The sequence below is a fragment of the Macadamia integrifolia genome, chromosome 2 (genome assembly GCF_013358625.1).
Source record: "Macadamia integrifolia cultivar HAES 741 chromosome 2, SCU_Mint_v3, whole genome shotgun sequence".
In the NCBI taxonomy this organism is placed as follows: domain Eukaryota; kingdom Viridiplantae; phylum Streptophyta; class Magnoliopsida; order Proteales; family Proteaceae; genus Macadamia; species Macadamia integrifolia.
This window is the reverse complement of record NC_056558.1, coordinates 1,310,424-1,318,103: the sequence shown is the minus strand read 5'-3', so window position 1 is coordinate 1,318,103 and position 7,680 is coordinate 1,310,424. Positions and strand designations below refer to the sequence as shown.

Below are 7,680 nucleotides of genomic sequence, written 5' to 3'. Positions count from 1 at the left end.
CTGTCTCACTGCCTTCACCATTTGACAATTCATGCATTTAGCTACATGTTCTGCCACATCATTCCTCATCTTATACCACCAATATAGTTTCTTCACATCTTTATACATTTTGGTACTTCCAGGATGCAAAGAGTAAGGAGTGCTATGAGCTTCATTCAAGATCAACTCTATCAATTTCTCCTCCCTTGGAACACATAATCTATCTTTAAACCACAAAGTTCTATCCTTTAATGAAAATCTAGGATCTTTCTGTCTCCCAACATTGATAGCATTGATTGTCTTCCTTAACATATCATCTTTGGGTTGAGCTTCCTTAATTCTTTCAAATAAGGTGGGTTCAATCACAAAGGTGGCAAGTGTCACATCTTCAAGTGTCTCCACCTCTGTTATTACTTCCAAATCAAACTTCCTTGCTTCTTCTATCAACATCGGATTGGTAGTGAGAGTAGCAAGTGTGGTAGTCTTATGCTTTCGGCTCAATGCATCAGCTACTATATTAGCTTTCCCTGGATGGTAATGAATTGTGCAATCATAGTCTTTCAGTAACTCCAACCATCTTCTCTGCCTCATGTTCAATTCCTTTTGAGTGAAGAGATATTTAAGGCTCTTGTGGTCACTGTAAATTTCACATTTTTCTCCATACAGATAGTGACGCCAAATTTTCAGTGCAAAGATAACGGCTGCTAATTCCAGATTATAGGTAGGATAATTCTTTTCATAATCCCTCAATTGTCTGGAAGCATATGCAATCACTCTTCCATTTTGCATTAACACACATCCCAAACCTTGTTTGGAAGCATCACTGTATACCACCATATCTGAGATACCATCTGGAATAGCAAGGACTGGAGTTGGTACCAATCAATTCTTCAACTCTTGGAAACTATTCTCACATTCTTCTGTCCATTCAAACTTTACTCCTTTTCTAGTCAACCGAGTCATAGGTGCAGAAATCCGAGCAAAATTTTCAATAAATCTTCTATAGTAACCTGCCAAACCCAGAAAACTTTGAATTTCCCTGACATTCTTTGGAGACTTCCAATCTTGCACTGCTTTAACCTTTCCAGGATCAACCTCTATGCCTCTTGCAGATACAATATGTCCTAAGAAATTCACTTGTGATAACCAGAATTCACACTTGTTAAATTTAGCATACAACTACTTCTCCCTTAGCCTTTGCAACACAGACCTCAAGTGATTTGCGTGATCTTCTTTACTTCTGGAGTAAATCAGAATATCATCGATGAACACTATAACATACTGATCCAACATATCATGGAATACCCTATTCATCAATCCCATGAATGCTGCTGGAGCATTAGTCAGTCCAAATGGCATAACCACAAATTCATAGTGGCCATACCTAGTCCTGAAAGTTGTCTTCTATATGTCACTCTCCCTGATCTTCAACTGATGATACCCAGATCTCAGATCAATCTTGGAGAAAGTAATAGCACCCTGCAATTGCTCAAACAAGTCATCAATACGGGGTAGTGGATATCGATTCTTAATAGTCAATTTGTTCAATTCCCGATAATCAATACACATCCGCATACTCCCATCTTTTTTCTTTACAAATAAGACTGGAGCTCCCCAGGATGATACACTGGGTCTAATAAAACCCTTCTTCAATAAATCCTGCAATTGATCTTTCAATTCCTTCAATTCAGCAGGAACCATTCTGTATGGTGCTCTAGATACAGGTGCTACCCCAGGTATTAAATCAATGCAAAACTCTGTCTCCCTATCTGGGGGCACACTACATAGATCTTCAAGAAACACGTTAAGAAATTCTCTTACTACTTCTAACTCTTCTAGTGTTGCAATCTTCTTGGTAGTATCCCTGACACATGCTAAATAGGCTTCACACCCTTCTTTTAGTAATTTCTGAACTTGTATGGCAGAAATTAGTAATTTCTTGGTGTTGTCTCTCCTATGCCCTTGAAATGTAAAATCATCTCCATCCTGAGGTCTAAATACTATCTTCTTCTCTGCATAGAGTACACAAGCTCGGTATGCTGACAACCAGTCCATTCCCAGTATAACATCAAAATCCTTCATATCTATGTAAATCAAATGAGCTATCATATCTCGACCACACATTTGAATCACACATGGTTCATATACGTCCTCCAAATCCACTATAAACCCAGTGGGTGTACTAATCATCAACTTATGTGCTAACTTTTTTGGTTCTATCCCCATTCTCGTAGAAAAATGTGAAGACACAAAAGAATGAGATGCACCAGAATCAAACAATACAAATGTTGGTACTGTGAAAACTAATATTGTACCTGTTACAACTCTAGGGGCAGTCTCAACTTCCTTAGCTGATAATGCAAACACCTTCCCAGCCACTTGTGGTTTCTTAGTGGATGCAGATGAAGAAGCCACATTGGGCTCTCCTGGCTTCCTCTGGGGACAAGATCTGGCCAAGTGTCCTGGCTGTTGGCACACATAGCACCTCATGGATAGAGGCTGGGTAGTGGTGGTTGCTGGCCGGGACTGGGTAGATGCTTGACCTGAGTCAGTCTTCCTAGGCACAATAGCAGTAGATGTAGCTCCCTTCACAAACTTCCCAAACTACCTTCCAGTTCCCGTTGCCTTGGCTTTCCTCGCTGCCTGAATTTGATAGCCCTCTCTCTGCTTGTCTTCAATGGATTTGGCAATCTGAACCACTTCAGCATATGTCTGGAGCCTATGTACAATCAGTACTGCCCCAATACTAGATCTCAGCCCCTTTTCGAACTTCTTAGCTTTTGCCCTGTCAGTCTTCATATGCTCAGGTGCAAAATAGTATAGTGCCTCAAATTGTTGCTGGTACTCCAACAATGATCTGGGACCTTGCACCAATGCCATGAACTTAGATTCCTTCCTATCTTGCACACTTATGGGAAAGTAATTCCTATAGAAGACTTCTACAAACTGGTCCCAAGTGGGGTGTGGATATGTGGCTGACAATATGGGTCTGGTAGCCTTCCACCATGCATGAGCTTCATTCTACAACTGGTATGTAGCACACAAGATCTTCTGTTCATCATTACAGCCCAGAACTGAGAAAGCTTTCTCTACTCCTTCTATCCATTTGGCAGAATCCAATGGATCATATGTCACCCCACTGAAATATGGAGGCCGATACTTCTGAAACTTTTCCATCAACTTGCTGGTATCAGTCCATACTTGTTCTATTGGAGGGGTTCCTGGAGTCTGTTGCCCTGTAAGTGTTCCCCTAGCTGGTGGTGCTTGGGATGTTTGTCCACTAATAGCCTGACCAATGGCTGGAACTCCAAAAGCAAACAAAGGGTTAGGAGCAGGAGCTGTAAGGGTTGGTGCCATAGATACATGGTTTGCTGGTGATTCCCTGGCATGTATGGCAGTGACCAATTCTACAACCATTGCCCTTTGCTACTGCATATTTTGTTGTATGGTTCATTGCAACCTTTCTTGTATCTCTTGCATCATATTTGTTACAATGGCTGCCACATCCTGTGCTGTGATCATTGGTGGTGCAGGTGGCGGCACAGGTGTTGTTGTTGCAGGGGTGGATGCATGTATGGGTAGAGTCACCCCAACTGCATTCTCCCTTCCTGCCTCATCCCCTACTGGCACATGAGGGGTAGCTTTGGCAGCCCGACCCCTCTTCCTTGGCCATAGCTCATACTGAGGTTGAGCACGTCTTGGTGGCATTTTTGAGAATTCCTGTAAGATAAATAATTGATTAATTCCCAAAGGCTCATGCAGCACGCGTCACATAAAATTAGTGTCTTGGTTCCGACCATGAGTGCACATACATTCAGAGTTTACAAACAATATTTCATTTTCTTTCTCTATTGGACATCTTTAATTACCACAACAATGTTTCTCTAAATTTGATGTTTTTAGTTCGAAGCTTTTAATTTATTAAGTCCTATGACACTGGATAGCCTAAGGTCTTGTGGGTTATGATACTTCTTCTCAAGTCTTTAGCTCTGATACCACTCTATCACACCCTACCTCCAATAGGCTAAGGCATGCGGCACTGGTCATCTCACCATATCCAGTCAGCCTATTTCTCCAAGATCTAGACTAGGGCAGATCATAACACCACCACTACACTACAAAAGATTAGAGTTTTTTTTTTTTTTTTTTTTTTTACATATGCACAGTCCAGCAAACAAAATATCTTACCTAAGCTCCAGTGCCAACTAAGTGATAAAGATATATTTACAATTATGCAGATGAGAGTTACATACCTTACAAAAAGAGAATATTCATAGTTTACAGTATCTCAGTAGTAGACTATATACATCAGAATAGGAATATATACACAAAAAGATATAGGAATAGTCCATCCTACTCCTCAGAAGTATTGGCCTCCATAGGCGCAGTCGTCACATTCACAGGCGGGTCCGTGATCGAGTTCATCTTCTTGAATATGGGCCATGTGATCAATGGACATTGTCTCATAATCAATGCCGGGAGTCGGCAGAATGCCACCTTCGTCATCTATAGGATCAAAGGAAAGGGGGTGAGCACTGGTAATGCTCAGTGAGGGGTGGGGGAGAATAAGCACACACATCCATATGCAATGCATGCTCCACACATAGAGAATGATACTCATGCATGCTCCACACATAGAGAATGACACTCATGAGTCCATTTAATTAACTATACAAAATTCATAATCCATTACTAAGTCTCATCACCTATGGGTATTAGTGCTACCAACGTAGGTGGCATACCCTACCCTGTACGTTGGGCCTCAGGTATACAAGCTACGCCGTATGCGGGAGCCAGCCAGTGCCGATACGGGTCCCAGGCCACACCAACTAACCCCTAAAAGGTAACCCCGTATCATAATTATATTCACAGGCATACAGTACGTCATATCCTGTCTCTCATCCTTAACTGATACCCCACAACTCATCACAAGTGCACTGCTGATCAGGCATCCACATAATTCGGGATTAGTCTGTACCTAACCCCCTACGGACAAGGGGTGTAGCACTTGGGGTTGTGATACCTAACCCAGCATTCTAAATGATGCACAACCAATCATTTCAATCACACATACAAACATGGGCACCTGCATGTGACCCATCTCACCCACCTTACCTTTCTCATTTCCATTCCTCCCCATTCCCTCTTTATAGTACTATCAAAGAATAAATGTAGGTAAATGTAAATGCACATACACAAGCAATTTAATGCATAAACAAGATTAAACAAACACACCAAAAGAATGGGGGTTGAGAAGGGCACCCACTCACTTTGGTATTCAATTTTGCCAAGTTCACTTCTTGGATTTAAGAAAATTGCCACACTGTCACTTATGTTCCCTATTCAACAGATATTTAAATCATTAGGTACATCACAAATTCCTACATTTTATCCACTTGCTTTAAGTATAGCATTACCATACCCAACCTATAGAGGTCTTTGTCTGTTCCTTCCTATATACATATTGATTCCTTGATTTCTTACACCTTTTCTATAGCAGAATTAGATATAGAGAATCACTAATAGATCCTCATTGGATGAAGGGGTTTTATCCATACTTACAGTCCCCGAGGTCATATGAAATTCTAAACATTGGACCCTACAGTCATGTGTTATGTTTCTCATTAATTCTTATATAAACAAATTCAAACTTATGTCCAACGGTTTAGTAACCTGTTACACAGCCGATCTGGCTTCAGGAACCCAAATCGGTAGGTTACCTGGGTCAAAACCAGTACCATGTTTACTGTAGTGCCTGAATAGCATCCATTTTTCATTTTGAATTTTCAATACTTATCTTAGATCAGTAAGGAAAAAGGTTAAATGCCAAGTTGACCCAATTTTGGGTTTCAATTTAATATACCCACAACTATTATAGTCTAATTCTGCAGGCATAGTGTAGGAATTTAAAGAGAACTACAAAATTAGAGTATTTCTCATGCCTTGGTCATCAATTTGAGATGAACATTTATAAGTACTAACCTAACGTAATTAATTCAGCCCCTATTGCATAATTTCAGCTTGAATAAATTATGTTCCTAGGGTTTTGGCAGAATTCCACTAAATCAACCCTATTCCAGCCCTTATTGCATAATCCCTACTAAAAAAGAAGTAGTCCTATGTTCTAGGGTTTAGCAGGGATAGGGTTTTTTTTACCAGTTGGGTCCCCAATAGCCCATAGAAATTAGGACTTTCTTTACTGGGCAGCTATTCTACTTACAAGGATTCCCTGACAGTTAACAATTGGGTAAACCAATCTACATGAAATTACCTAATTAACCTTAATGCAGTAGGAAGTTCACTTACCTGGGTGCAGAGTTGATCTAAGAGCAGCCTGAGGTGAGTGAGTTCCCTCCTCACTTCTCTTTCTTCCTCTTCTTCCTTCTCTTTCCTTCTTCTTCTTCTCCTTTTCTTTCTTTTTCTCCTTACTCTAACAGCAGTCACGTTTGATGCAATCTCAGCCCATTATCCCTTATATATAAGGCAGCCCTAAGGGTCTGTTTGGCTGGCCCTCTTCAAGTATTGCTAAGGTCTGTTTGGTTGCCCTCTTAAATCCTTATAACTAAGGTTTGTTTGGCTGCCTTCTTAAGTTGGCTGCCCTCTTTTACTTCCATATAAATTACATACATACTATATATATATATATATAATACCTATTAGTCTATTAAATTATGCATTTCATGCCTCATTTAAGTCTCTTCATATAGGGGTATAATTGGAATTTTGCACAACAGAGGTGGGCTCCACAGTGTAAAAAGCCAAAAATTACATTCTGCTAGGAAAAATTGGCTGGCCAGTTTTGGACCTACCAATGTGGGTGCGATCATACCAGTACTAATGCATCAAATCCCATAAAACTCCGTAGTTAAGCATGCTTGGGTGAGAATAGTATTAGGATGGGTGACCCCCTGGGAAGTCCTCATGTCACATTTTTTTTTCTTTGTTTTTTTTTTTCCTACTATTCTTAGTCTTGTACTTATACTTACCTCTTTGTCCACCCCTCCTTATTAGTTCCCCAATTATATTGGCAAGCTGAACAGGAGCAGGTGGGGTCACTTCTGCTTTCTTGGCACTTCACAACTGCCAACCATGCCAGCATTGGCTTCCTCTACTCTTTCTTCTTGCCTGTCCACAAGTAGGGGTATAAATATCAGATTAGGGTGTTACAGGTGTGTCGTGTGTGCTTTGTTTGTGGGTCCCATACCACTGCATTGCTACTCGAAAATACGTGGAGACCTATTTCACAAGAGTGTAAAGTTGACCATTCGAGACGGGGATTTGATGATGGTCCAATACGGGGATCGGGATCATGCAAAAGGGGTTTGGAGTCACCACCTACGATTATGGGCCTAGGACCCTAGGGTGGGCCCAATTCCTGAGAAAATGGCCTAATAATTGGTCTAGTCCAAAGATTTAGGGTAAGTGTCAAGTTACAGAATTGGGAAGGTGTTTGGCACCCAATCTGCCCAGTTCAACTGGTCTTCCTACTAAATGCTTAAGAACAAACATTTTTCACAATTATTCATATTCTGCATGCATGGCTAAGTTATCACACATATATACAGTGACTGAATTTAAATGATTATATACACTAAAACAAGGTCAATAAAATGTCTACATTATGCTAATTTGGGTAAGAAATTATACCTAAGCTTGACCCCTGTTTCAGGGCAAAAGGGGTGGATCCCCTGGTTGATGCTA

At 40.7% G+C, this 7,680-nt stretch overlaps 1 pseudogene; it reads left to right on the top strand.

Moving 5' to 3' along the window:
• Positions 1-6,794: 6,794 nt before the first annotated feature.
• LOC122072390 lies at positions 6,795-6,912 on the top strand (annotated as a pseudogene).
• Positions 6,913-7,680: the final 768 nt, after the last annotated feature.